This window comes from Geotrypetes seraphini, chromosome 1, assembly GCF_902459505.1.
Source record: "Geotrypetes seraphini chromosome 1, aGeoSer1.1, whole genome shotgun sequence".
Classification (NCBI taxonomy): domain Eukaryota; kingdom Metazoa; phylum Chordata; class Amphibia; order Gymnophiona; family Dermophiidae; genus Geotrypetes; species Geotrypetes seraphini.
In genome coordinates, this window is record NC_047084.1 from 372,914,029 (window position 1) to 372,928,321 (window position 14,293).

Consider the following 14,293-nt stretch of genomic DNA (forward strand, 5'->3'; position numbering starts at 1 on the left):
GTTCAAAGAGGACAGCTCAAGTAATTTGGAGAGATATCTGTTTATTCTTAGACGATAGAAGCAGCGTTTGACCACTGTGCTGATATAAGCACATAAGCACATAAGCAATGCCTCTGCCGGGTCAGACCTGAGGTCCATCGTGCCCAGCAGTCCGCTCACGCGGCGGCCCAACAGGTCCAGAACCTGCGTAATAATCCTCTATCTATACCCCTCTATCCCCTTTTCCAACAGGAAATTGTCCAATCCTTTCTTAAACCCCAGTACCGTACTCTGCCCTATTACATCCTCTGGAAGCGCATTCCAGGTGTCCACCACCTGCTGAGTAAAGAAAAACTTCCTAGCATTTGTTTTGAATCTATCCCCTTCTAATTTTTCCGAGTGCCCTCTTGTTCTTTTATGTTTTGAAAGTTTGAAGAATCTGTCTCTCTCCACTTTCTCTATGCCCTTCATGATCTTGTAGGTCTCTATCATGTCTCCTCTGAGTCTCCGCTTTTCCAGGGAGAAGAGCTCCAGCTTCTCCAATCTTTCAGTGTATGAAAGGTTTTCCATGCCCTTAATCATTCGTGTCGCTCTCCTCTGGACCCTCTCAAGTATTGCCATATCCTTCTTAAGGTGCGGTGACCAATACTGAACACAGTACTCCAGGTGCGGGCGCACCATTGCCCGATACAACGGCAGGATGACTTCTTTTGTTCTGGTCGTAATACCATTTTTAATAATACCCAACATTCTGTTCGCTTTCTTCGCGGCTGCTGCGCATTGCGTCGTTGACTTCATTGTTGTATCCACCAGTACACCCAAATCTCTTTCAAGGTTACTTCCCTCTAATACTAGTCCCCCCATTTGGTAGCTGAACATCGGGTTCTTTCTCCCTATATGCATGACCTTGCATTTCCCTACATTGAATTTCATCTGCCATTTATTCGCCCACTCTTCCAGTTTGCTTAGGTCCCTTTGTAGGTCCTCACACTCTTCCATAGTTCTGACCCTTCTACAGAGTTTAGTGTCATCCGCAAATTTTATAACTTCACATTTCGTCCCCGTTTCCAGGTCATTAATGAAGGTGATAGGTGAATCTGCTGTCCAAGGTGACTCTGAGCAGTTTTAATGAAGGCACGATTTTGATAGGAAGAGATTTGAATTTGAGCAGGGCCTGAATAGATAGCCTCCTCCGATCGCCCCCCTCCTTGCCCTGATCCAAGTCCCGGGGCCGGTTCTGGTTGATGCGGGCTGTCTCCGAGCGATTCTCTAGGGGGGGGGGGGCCTGGGGAATAAAAATTGCGAATACTTGAAACCGCGAATGCTACAACCGCAAATAGGGAGGGGAAAGTGTAGATAGAGCAGTGGACATAAATTTGTCTTCATTTCTGGAAAATTCCCTTGAGGTCATCATTGATAGAACTACAACGCTGTTAACCCTAGCCTTGGAAAGTGATAGGGAATTTATCCTCCGCTTGTATTTTCGTCACATAAATGATAAGTTTTTAGGCTCTAATTTTTGTATTTTCCAGATTTTGCTCAGAAAACCCAGAGACATAGGAAAGAATTCTTGGCCTTGAGGCCAAGAGTTCTTGCTCTGGGGGTTACATTTCTTGTTAAATTTCCTGCGAAGTATTATATACCTTATCAATTTTCTTTTCTTCGAGCCCTAACAACTTTTTGAATTTATTGGATCAAAAGAAAGGCTGGTAACAACGTCTAATGATGTATGACCTCCCATCTGGCTGTAGTACGGGAAATCTAGTGCCGTGACTTTAAGTTAATGTTTGTTAATTCTTAGTGAAAGTTTATTTCCTTTCTTGATCCTCATTATTGTGGACTAAATAAGAGTTAATGAGTTTCCTTTATATGCTATACTATATGTATTTCTTAGATCTGTAGCAAGTAGCAAAATGCAATGCTTCTATGTAAAATTGAAATCTTATAAATAAATATTTTTTTTTTAAAAAAGAGCATTATCAATCATATGTTCTGCTAATGAATACCTAGCACACAAGTACTTACATCACATATGGAAATGCACTACTTTATTGTTATAGGAAGTCTCTCTGTCAAACCATGCTGCCATTCTAGGTGGTCCTCCCTTATGAATAAAGAATAGTAGCTGCTTGGTAGAATGGTTGGCATAATTTTGTAGCCAACAGGCAATATTCATTGTTATGACAGAGAGAAAGCAGTGATTGTCCACACTCAGGAGAGTGGTAGCTGCAACAATAGAACTTAGGTCTCTCAGGCACTGTAACCAGTGGTTCCCAACACGTGGCACACATACCCCAGGGAGTACGCAACCCACTACCTGTCTTACTGAAAAGGAATGAGCTGGTTTATTCACAAGAGGAGCAGGACTAGGGTATCATTGTATGTGATAATCTTAAGGTGGCCAAATATTAGAAAAGGCATCAGTGAAAGCTAAAAAGATGCTTGGGAGCATAGAGAGAAGAATGAAAAGGAGGTAAAGATGCCCCTGTATAAGACTCTGGAGAGACTTCACTTAGAATATTGTTACAATTTGGAGACTACACCTTCAAAAAAAAGATATAAACATAGCGTTACCAGACGTCTGAGAAAATCCAGGCATGTCCTCTTTTTAGAGGACTGTCTGGGTGCCTGGCGGACTTTCCAAAACTCAGTAGTTTGTCCAGGTTTTGGAAAACCCCGACCTCCTACCTCTCAGCATGCATGGATGATGTCACATGCATCCGCGCATACTTCGAGGCCATGCCTGGAGGTCTAAGAAAGATGATGCTTTGTGGGGGCGGAGCCAGGGTTATAACAGGTTGGAGCTAGAGGCAGAACTAGGCGGGACCATGTGTCCAGGTTTCTACATCCGAAATCTGGTAACCCTATACAAACAAGATGTAGTTGGTCCAAAGCATAGCTACTAAAATGGTTGGTGGTCATAAAGCATATGGTTGCAGACTTCAAGATCTCAGTATGTATACCAGGGGTGTCAAAGTCCCTCCTCGAGGGCCGCAATCCAGTCGGGTTTTCAGGATTTCCCCAATCAATATGCATGAGATCTATTTGCATGCACTGCTTTCATGGTATGCTAATAGATCTCATGCATATTCATTGGGGAAATCCTGAAAACCCGACTGAATTACAGCCCTCGAGGAGGGACTTTGACACCCCTGATGTATATCTTAAGAGGAAAGGTGAGATAGGGGAAATATCAGAGGCATTTAAATACATACGTGACATAAATACACGAGGCAAGTCTCAATTGAAAGGAAACTGGATGGAATGAGCAGATATAATATGAAGGTGAGAGGGAACAGACTGTGAAGTAACCTCAGAAAACACTTTTTTATAGAAAGGGTAGTAAATGGTAGTGAATGTATGGATCGGTCTCTGTGTATAAGTGGGGGAGAGGAAAATTGTATTTGAATTAATGAAAGCTTGAGATAAGCACATTGGATCTTTAAGGAAAAGGAAGGGATAGTAAATAGTATTGATGGGCAGACGAGAAAGATCATATGGTCTTTATCTACCTTCATTATTTTCTGTTTCTATGTTAATTTAGAAATAAAGTGCAGTAAAACTTAAAATATAATGGCAAACAAATCCTCTGCTCAAACTCCAAATCTGGAGGAAGGATAGAAGCAATTAAAAAAAACAACCTGCCTCTGATCACAATTTCAGCTTTAACAGAAGCAAAGCATCTGTCCAGATCTTTAAAGTTCCCCCCCCCCCCCCTCCCTCTCAGCCCCACCAAGCTGTGGCAAATCAAATAAGAGCCATCAGCGAAACCTTGGCCTTCCGTCAGAGATGGAGACACAACCATCTTGCGTTGTTTCATTAATCCGATCTCAGCCGGGACAGAAGCCAGGAGACAAGTTTGCACGTTTTCTGCAATACGGCGAAGGGCACCGTTACACGGACGACTCGTTTCCAAGCCAAGAGACATGTGAAATCACAAGCCCCCTTTCCCCTCCGCCTCCTACGTGATAAATAGCCGTGCTAATTAAACCTACTTTTAAAAAAAAACACAAAAAACGAATTTGGCCCCCAGCAGCAACCTGGAAACTAACGATTCCCAGCCCCATTAACTTTCGCTGCTCGTCCGTCATCCCTTTAACTCGCTTAAAGCCACTGCTAGGCATTAAAGGCGCAGCAGGTCCCCCTTTGCCCCAGCCTGAAGATTGCTTATCTCGTGCAACATGCAGTCATCGAAAGGCGCGACACCCCCCCCCCCCTCGCCGGCAAACGTCACCCACCTCCAGGGAGCAGCAGGAGTTTGGCAAGCGCCTCGGCATCAGGGACACACGCACGCAGCGGCCAGCGAGGAAGAGCAACCAGGAAACTGCCGCCTCCGTTTCACCAGAGGATGTCAAGTGCAGAAGGCGACGCCCCCTTTACCCCCGCGAGGGCGAGCACGGAGGTATCCAGCCATTGATGAGGAACAAGACGCGCGAGACGTTCCACGGAAGAACCAAGCGGCCGATAGTCTGAGCACGCGGCGGCCTCGGGAGGCGGCGGGGGAAGCTTTTGTGAATGAGCGGGTTTGAAAAAGGTAGCCAGGAGAAAAGGCGGGAACGCGTTAAGGTAGCAGACCCACCTCCCTTTCCCCAATCCAGCGTTCTCGCACTGCTATGGCATCTTATATAATCCGCGGAAATAATGCGTGCTCCTAAATTTTTTTTTCTTCACACAATTGAAACAAAATTATATCTGTCTATCTATAAATATGTTTACAGAGATTCAGTGCATATTCAGCTCAGTGAATATTTTCTTCCTATCTGTTGGGGCATTGTTTTAAGTAAGTTTGACTTGTATAGCACTACTTTAACAACATCTGTTCAACTGTCATTCCGGCTACGTTTCCTGAAATTATAAGGGTACATGTGACCCCATTTTAATGCCGCGCTGTCAAGCCAAAAATAATAAATGTACTATAGCTTTCTTCTGACAGTCAATCAAGAAAAATGTTGTCATGGAAATCGTATAATGAGTTAGTTTAACTTACATCTCCATTTTGCTAAATGAAATCTAAAACCTTTGCACATCCATACGAAAATACTTAATGCCATTCTTGCATTTAATTTAAAAAAAAGGTATAAAATGAGCCACAGTGAAATAAAAGGCCATACAAAACATTCACTTCACGATTAACTATTAGCCTGTTGGTTTTTTTTTATTATTTTAACTATTACATGTGGCATAGGCAGCAGAATGCTTTTTTGTTTGGGAGGGGCCCAAATGCTCCACCCCAGACCCCACCCAAGCTCTGCCCCTGACCCCACCCCGTTAATAGCGATAGTATTAATTGTAATACAAATTTTTCCATTCATTTTTCTTATATACACACCATATAAACTTATTAACAACACATCCCCCTCTTTTATGAATGCATAGCGCAGGTTTTAGCGCCTGCAGCAGCGGTAACTGCTCCGACGCTCATAGGAATTTTATAAATGTCAGAGCAGTTACCGCTGCTGCCGGCGCTAAAACCCGCACTATGCGTTCGTAAAAGAGGGGGATAATTGTTAACCACAACGTTAAATTGTTTGAATCTAAACTACACAAAGTACTGTCACTGTATGCTTCTCAACATTCATTCCACCAGAACACGTGGCCTTGGTCACACATGTAGAACACAGATAAATGCTATGCAAATACAGGACCACAAACTAACCCCCTCTTTTATGAACGCATAGTGCGGGTTTTAGCGCTGGCAGCGGCGGTAACTGCTCTAACGCTCATAGGTATTCTATGAATGTCAGAGCAGTTACCGCTGCTGCCGGTGCTAAAATCCGCACTATGCGTTCATAAAAGAAGGGGTAAAAGTCCTAATATACTGTATACAAATGAAACCCTAAGATGCCATGCTTTACATGCAGTACAACACCAGAGAAATAGAAAGAAATTCATTTCTTCCTTAACAGTGCAAAATATATACAGCAGATGTAAATTCTTAAAACTGACCCATTTCAGTCACTAAATTGAAAATAAAATCATATTCCCTACCTTTGATATCTGGTGATCTAATCATGTTTTCCCAGTCTCTGGTTGCATTTCCTTCTGTCTGTGCTCTTGTGTTTCCAGGGCCTTCTTATCCATTTGCTGTTATTTTCTCCTTTACTTTCTGCCCTACATTCATCTTTTAAAAAATATACTGAAGGGGTAACTAACTCAACCACTAAATGAATGCAGTGGAGTGACTGAAGGAAAATGTTTGAAAAGAAAAAAGTCACTACTTGAAAAGGTCACTTCATGAAGATGTAATCATGAACTTTGCTCAGAGATATGAAGGCATAATCTTCTGCCTTACCCACCAATCACTGCAGTGTTCAATACATAGAGATTTCTCCAGGTTTAAATACTAAACTGTTGTATTGCTAGCTGCTAAAGCTATGCATAATTCTTAATAGCAATAGCAAAAAATAAATATCAAAGAAGTCATTCACTTATCTTTGAAAAAATAGCTGGTTCCAGGCTGTCTGTCTGGTTCCAGCTATTTTTTCAAAGATAAGTGAATGACTTCTTTGATATTTTTTGCTATTGCTATTAAGAATTATGCATAGCTTTAGCAGCTAGCAATACAACAGTTTAGTATTTAAACCTGGAGAAATCTCTATGTATTGAACACTGCAATGATTGGTGGGTGAGGCGGAAGATTATGCCTTCATATCTCTGAGCAGAGTTCATGGTACAAGAGTACGCACAAAGGTTCATGATTACATCTTCATGAAGTGACTTTTTCAAGTAGTGACTTTTTTCTTTCCTACATTCATCTTTGGCATTAACTTTTAACATTCAACTTTCTTACATCTTTTCAAAATCTATCTACTTTTCCATGTCTTCCCTTCCCCATCTATCCATTTGTACCATCTCCTCCCTCTTTCTTCTCCCCTATTCCCATCTATCCATAGGAAGCACTTATCTCTTCCCTGCCACACCCAGCAGCCTGATTCAGAACTTATACCTGTTTTGACTTGGTCTAAGTCAAAATGTATAAGTTCTGTCTGGCAACCTGTCTAAGTTTTTTGGTTATGGCTGCCAGACGACTAAGTCTAAGTCGTCCCACTTCCCGCCCTATCCATTCTTCCAAAAATGCCCCTTTTCACTCTTGGTGTACAGAGTCTGTGGAAAGGGCTAAGCTGGTTTTAGATACTTCTAAAATCAGTTTTGATTGGTACTTGGACTATCTGTCTTTTTGATCGTCCAAGTACCAAAAGGCTGCTTTTTAGACGTTTATTATTATTATTATTATAATGAGCCCCATAACCTTTAAGCTTTTAAATTAAGATAAATTTTCAGCTAAAACTTAAGCTCCTAAGTTTGGCTGATAATAGGGCATACATTTTAGGAGATCTCATACAATTCTCCATTTTATTTTTATTTTCATCTAGATATATTTAATAACTTACCTTCCCTCACCTCTCTCTTGTTTCATGTACGTTAGTCTGATTATGCCCCGTACCTTTTAACTGTAGATATATCTTTTATTATGATATTTTATTTTTAAATCTCATTTTATTGTAAACCGTTTAGATGCCTGACTGATAAACGGTATATCAAAAATAAAGAAATTTGAACTTCTTTTTTTAAACTAGTGTAGTGCAACTCAAACTTTTTTCTGACTGTGACCTCATAATCAATGCTGCAATGATGCCTGTGACCCACCAAAGTCTATACCAGGGCTGCCCAAGTCCGGTCCTCGAGATCTACTGGCAGGCCAGGTTTTCAGGATATCCGCAATGAATATGCATGAGAGAGATTTGCCTGTATTGCCTTCTTGGTATGCAACTCTCTCTCATGCATGTTTATTGTGGATATCCTGAAAACCTGGCCTGCCAGTAGATCTCGAGGACCGGACTTGGGCAGCCCTGGTCTATACAATGCCCACATAGGTCATGATCTCAAATGCAGTGTGTGCAACCCCATTTGGGGTCACAGCCCACAATTTGGAAAGGGCTGCTCAAAGGCTACAGCACTGAACTGACAAGCAAAGAAATTGGACTCAGATCTTGCTGCTGCTGCTCCTTGTAATCTTGGGCAAGTCCCTCCTATCCCACCACTATGCCACCATGGAAACTCCTCAGTAAATGCCAGATGCAACGGTCAGGGGTGTATGTAGAGGACCAAGTGCCTCTTTAATGGGGTGGGGTTAATGCTAAAGCTATGTAGAGAAAATCGAAGGATCAGGGGTGATAGTAAGGCTACTTAAAAGAGGTAGGAGTTCAGGGGAATTTTTATTTTTAACTTAACAGCAGTGGCTATGTTGAATGCTTCCTATAGTGTGATGCACTAAGGGCTAGATTCACTAAGCAAACCGATCGTGTACCGATCGGTTTGCAACCCGATTTTCCTCCGACCCAATTCACTAACCTCTGTGCCGATCCAATTCCGATCCGTGCATGCAAATGAGGGGAAACGGCATGCAAAGTAGGCAGGGACGCGATTCACTAAACAAAAATCTTGAACACCAGGTGGGCTGGCCGGGGACTGGACTGCTGGGGACCAGTCGCTCACATCTTTCCAACTGTCCTGCCAGCCCTGCAGCCCTGAAATAAACCTGCTCTCTGCCTCCCCAACTCTCTCTCTCTGGCTCCCAGGCTCTCCTGCTCTCTGCCACAACCTTCTCTCTGGCTCCCCTGCTCTCTGCCTCCCCTGACTCTCCTGCTCTCAGCTGCCCTTTCAAGCAGTGCGAGCCCAGTGTGAGCCCAGGCTCGCACTGCAAGGAAGAGCGGCAGAGAGCAGGAGAGTCGGGGCCAGCAAAAACAAACAAACCACAACAGACAGCAAACACATGCGTAGCCCATCTACAGGCAAAGTAGATGGTCTGCGCATGCGTCGGGATCGCTACCTAGCGATCCGTGTCGGCGGATGGGGGCGTGCCTCCGATCGCCCCCATTGAATATTCTTCCTTCCTGAATCGATCGGCCCTGCCCGGATCAGACACGGATCGGTCATGATCGAGCAGGTTAGTGAATCGGGCCCTTAGTACTTCCTATCTGCAGTGCTGATACCACATGGTAACTTACTATGAGCTAACTACAAATGCTGTCCGTGTCTATAATCCACATATTCTCTACCCCTTTCCTACCCCATTCTGCAGAAAGCAGTTTAAAAAAAAAATATTTAGGCATTGGATGTTCTGTAGCCAAGCAGTAAAGTGCTTTTTATCTGTGGCCATGTTAAATTATAAAAAGGACAACCCTTCTAACATTCCAAATTAGCAATTGTTTGCATATATCCTAAAACTGGTGATTTTGCTGGACAAATCTGAAATATAAATGCATACTTAGTTCTTTCTGCATATGTCATATGTGACTGCCTCTGGGCGAAAGGTGATTAAAATAGCAGATCCAAAATATTGAGAATGGCTGATTTTTCATGTCATGGGTCCATAAACAGCCTGAAAAGGTTACACTTTTGAACTTCTATAACTATTTAATTGTTTCACCTAAAAGGATAGAGCAGGGGTGCCCACACATTTTTGGCTTGCAAGCTACTTTTAAAATGACCAAGTCAAAATGATCTACCAACAATAAAAATTTTAAAAACGCAAAGCACACTGTACACACAGAAAATGTTAATTATCATTTATATTCAGGGTTTTTCAAAGAGGTCAAGACAGATGACTTTAAAATATGCAATGTCACCTCAGTAACAACTATAGAAAAATAGACAGCAGATATAAATTCTGAAAACTGACACATTTTGATCACTAAATTGAAAAATAATTTTTCCTACCTTTGTTGTCTGGTGATTTCATGAGTCTCTGGTTGCACTTCTTTCTGACTGTACATCCAATATTTTTTTCCCTTCTTTCTGCCTCCTGCATGCTTCCTCCCCTGCAGACCTCATTCTATTCCCCAACCAACATCTCTCTCTGTCTCTCCATGAGTCCAACTTTTTCTTCCTCTCTCCCTGCCCCTCTCCCCTTTCTTTCTGTCTCCCTGACCCCCTTTCTTTCTCTCTTTCTGTCTCCCTGCCCCCTCCCCCAAGCCACTGCTGCCGATTTTTCCCTGCTACACTAATGCAACAGGCCAGGTGTGTGCAACGACTGCACAAGTGGTGGGCCCACAAGCCTTCCCCCGCGATGTCAATTCTGACGTCGGAGAGGAAGTTTCAGGCCAGCCAAGCAGCAACTGGCTGGCTTGGAACTTCCTCTCCGACATCAGAATTGACATCAGGGGTGGGGGAGGGCTTGTGGGCCCGCCGCTTATGCAGTCGCTGCATGCACCTGACCTGTTGCTGCATCATCGTCGGGGAAGCAGGTAGAAATCCTGGGCTCCGCAATCGACTCACATTGCCTGGGCGATTTGATCAATGTTTTGGGCACCCCTGGGATAGAGATTGTACTGTTATATTACCAGTTGTTCTAAGATTTCATTTAAAAATTTATATTTTGTTTTTGAAGGCTTTGGTCATCTTTTCCTTTCAAATTAAGGCCCCCTTTTACGAAGCTGCAGTGAAGTTTTGTACCATGGGCCAGCCAAGTAAATGCTCTGATGCTCATAGGAATTCTATGAGTGCTGGAGCATTTACCTCGCCGGTCTGTGGAAGAAACCTCTACAACAGCTTTTTAAAAGCCAGCAAAAAAATTTATGTATCTATGGAATCTGTCCATGTTACTTCTTACTCACTCAGGGAAGAAGCATTTTATATCAGCTGCTCAGTATATAATCTTAAATTCAGCTGGGTAGCTGCTAGCCCATAAGACAGGAAATTCCAAGGTAGAGTTTAAATGTGATGTTTTTGTTTTTTCTCTTATGCACTTGGTCTCTTGGATGATTTTATGCTATGAGAGGCATTGAAAGCAGTACAGAAGGCTCTATTCACCCTGATCTGGAACTTGGAACAATTTCAACTAGAAAGTTATTCTTTGTCTTTAGCAAATATAAAAATAACATCTAAGAGTATTTGCACATTTTGGAAAAACTTATGTATGAGCCACACCATCCTGTTAAGGAGGGCAACTCTTTTGACATCTGGAATTGATCAGAGGTAACCATCTGCACTTCTACACACTGTCATCTGCTCAATTTAAAGCCAAGAAGCCAATAACATTTATCTACTTTTCAATCACCACACTGTCTTTGTCAAACATTCTAAAAAGCAAGTTCATGAATTAACTCCACAGGAAGTAATGGGGAAATACAGAAATTTTAAACACCATTCTTTGTTGGTGGTGGTGGGATTTTGTACTGCAATTGCAAATAATACAGTTATGAACTTGCAGGAATCTAACAGCGGAAGCTGGAGTGGCCCGCTTTCTTAAAGCTAACATCTTCCTGCCCATCAAATCCTTAACCAAACCCCAAGAAGACACGTAAGCCTGCGTGGAGAAACCTGGACGCAACCCTGTTTATTGAAAATTAACATATTTGAATAACATTTACATATTATAAATAACATTAAATAACAGTTTATCCATTAAAACCTTCACAATGGTATCACCATTGCGACCCAGATCCCGAGCTACTGACTCCGATGTAAATGGCCTCCGACCCTGCCATCTAAGCAAGGGTCCGAGGGGTGGCATGTCCCCACATGCCCCATTGTCCAAGGTCATCCGACCAACCAGGCACGGCTCCCAACCGGCCCACCGCTCATCCCCATGATGAGACCAGCCACCAGTAGCTCGGGATACCGCCACAAGCCTGTAAACCATTACAGGCACCCCCAATGAACAGAGCTGCGGCTAATGGTCCAACGCACGCTCGCAACAGGTAGCAAAATCATCGAGCAAGAGATCCCACCCGATGTCAGAAAGGTGCACCTGATCCCGGTAAAACAAACCCGAACAAAAAACATCAACCCAAGAATGCCGTTATCTGTACCCCTCCCCGAGCTTCCACCCACCGGCCAATCTGCCTATTCACCTTAGTAAGCCCCCTGGTCCATCTACGAGACACCAACCGCTTCGGCCGCGGAATAATGTCGGACCAGACAAGCCGGGCACCCGGAAACCAACCCTGAATTACCCCCAGGTCACCAATAACCATATCAATTAAATGTTTTCCACTAAGCGAATCAACATCGTTGCCTCTGAGGTGAAAAAGCAATAGATCAGGACGCCGAGCACGATGCCGCAGATCCTCCAGAAGGGGGAGCAGCTGATGCCAATGCATTCCCCGCTGACCCCACCAAGAGATGTAGACTCCGCGAGGACGGAGACCCAAGTGCTGACCGCCCGGGCATACCACTGCGCGCTCCCCGGCCCAATGGACAAAGAAGTGTCCAATGATCCAAACCGACAGGACACGTTGTGCAGCACCTGAAAAGCAAAACTCAGCAGTCAAGCCAACGTGCCCCCAGAACCCAAAAAGTTAGTGACAGAAGCCATGCAGTGAACCCGCCCATACCCTTGAAAGGCAAACACTCCTACCCAGTACTCGACCATCCCCAAACTGCCCCAGCCTCCCCGACCAGCACAGCAGCACCCACTAACCCAATCCACCAGGCTGAGAATCCCCCGGCATGGAAGCAGTCGGACGAATGTAGCCGCGATAGGCCCCAGATGACCATCTACCCAACCTTTGAATGGCCCCAGCAGGTACCCCAGCCTCAAATGCACTAGTAGCAGCCCCAATGCGAAAAGAGTGCGTGCCGAAACACGCAGTCTCAGCACCGCACCGACTCAGAGCCCGACGCAAAACTGCCAGGAATTGGTAACGAGTGAGACGGACGCCATCCGCATGCAACAGCAACGCCACGTCTGAGCTAGGTCGGATCGCCATATAGGCTTCCAGCGACTGAATCGGGCACATAGCACAGTCCGCCACTCGGCTTAGGACCAATGTGCGCCCCCTGCCCAGCTGATCCGACTTAGACCTGGCAATGAACAAACGCACCGTATCCCCGGCCACGCGCACCTGACTGCACAGGAGACCACGCAAGCCCAGGGTGTCTGCCGGGTGAACAAGCAGCTCACCCACTCGCAGTGCCCCAAAGAACGCCAATGAAAAAGCCACCCTAAACAAACATGCTTCGAAGCTAGAACTCGCCACAACAGGCAACACCCCGAAGAGACGAGATAACAACGCATGCGCGATTGGCAAACCATCTGGCAAGCACCTGGCAACCGTGGAGCCACCCTACCCAGGCCGCCAACATCCTGCGAGGGAGAAATCCTGACGCTGGGCAGGACCACCCGAAGGCCCTGGAAAAGAAAGCAAAGCCTGCCAGGTGGCCCGCCGCCGCATTATGGGAATAACCCTCCAACTGAGAACCCGCTAAGAAGTCAGCTAACAAGACCTCTGGGACAGGGCCAGGGGCCCAGCCCCGCGAATGCAGAAATTGAAATACCACCACGAAGCCCCGATTGTACCGGGTCCAAGTGGTAGGCGCTACCGACCGCTGCAACATGCTCCAGATCCGCTCACCAACAGGCCCCATAAATGTTCTGGCATCGACGACCCCTCCATCTTCGCCGAAGGTGCCAGCTGGCGAAACTGCAAGAATTGAAAACGCATCAGCAAGCCTGTTCTGCACCCCAGGAACGTGCCGAGCCCGAATATACAAATTAAGGCGCAAACAGCGCAAGACCAGTTCCCGCATTACCATATTTACCTGCAAACACTTGGCAGCCTGCCTGTTCACTACCTCGACCACCCCCATGTTGTCGCACAAGAAAACGACTCGACGGTTCCGCAACTTCTCAGGCCACAACTCACACGCCACTAACAAGGGGAAAAGCTCCAGCAAGGTCACATTGCGAGTAATACCCGCCCTCCGCCAACTCTCAAGCCATGCCGCCGCGCACCAGTCCCCTTGACAATAGAGGCCAAAACCTACGCCCCCAGCCGCATCCGATTGCAGCTCTAGATCCAAGTTAGAGGTTTCGGGGAACTGAATGGGAAGCGACCCATTGAATTGGGCTAAAAAGAGAGACCACATATGCAAATCCGCCCGGATCCCAGTAGTAATCCAGACAAAGTGTCGTCGATCCCGAACGCCGGCCGTCGCCGCTGCTAAACGACACGAAAAAGCCCGACCCATAGGCAGAACCCGACAGGCGAAGTTAAGGGACTCCAGCAAAGACTGCACGACTCGCAGAGTAGATTTATGTGCACCCCGAACCAGAGAAATCAAGGCTAACAACTGACGCACTTTACCCTGTGGCAGCCGAGTCACCATTGCAACTGAGTCAATCTCGATCCCCAAGAAGGTGAGGCAAGAAGTGGGCCCTTCCGATTTATTAGCGGACAACGGCACCCCGAATTCGGCAGCCATCGCTTCGAAGGTAGATTTCAGCAGACCGCAATCGCCGGAGCCCGCCCGCCCGACGAACAGAAAATCATCTAGATAGTGAACAACCAAGTCCCTCCCCGCACATCGG

The 14,293-nt window shown here is 45.3% G+C and overlaps 1 protein-coding gene across 5 annotated transcripts in view; it reads right to left on the reverse strand.

Annotated features, from left to right (window-relative positions):
• The window catches only part of CSGALNACT1 (chondroitin sulfate N-acetylgalactosaminyltransferase 1), a 306,262-nt gene that overhangs the window by 230,977 nt on the left and 60,992 nt on the right, over positions 1-14,293 (reverse strand). For 4 of the 5 annotated variants that reach the window (XR_004536554.1, XM_033915282.1, XM_033915291.1 and 1 more), the window contains exon 1: positions 4,218-4,579. The exons of the other annotated variant lie outside the window; for it this stretch is intronic. The gene's annotated coding sequence lies outside the window, so the exon portion shown is untranslated. Of the gene's footprint in view, positions 1-4,217; positions 4,580-14,293 lie in introns of those variants that run through there. 5 annotated transcript variants of the gene reach the window in all.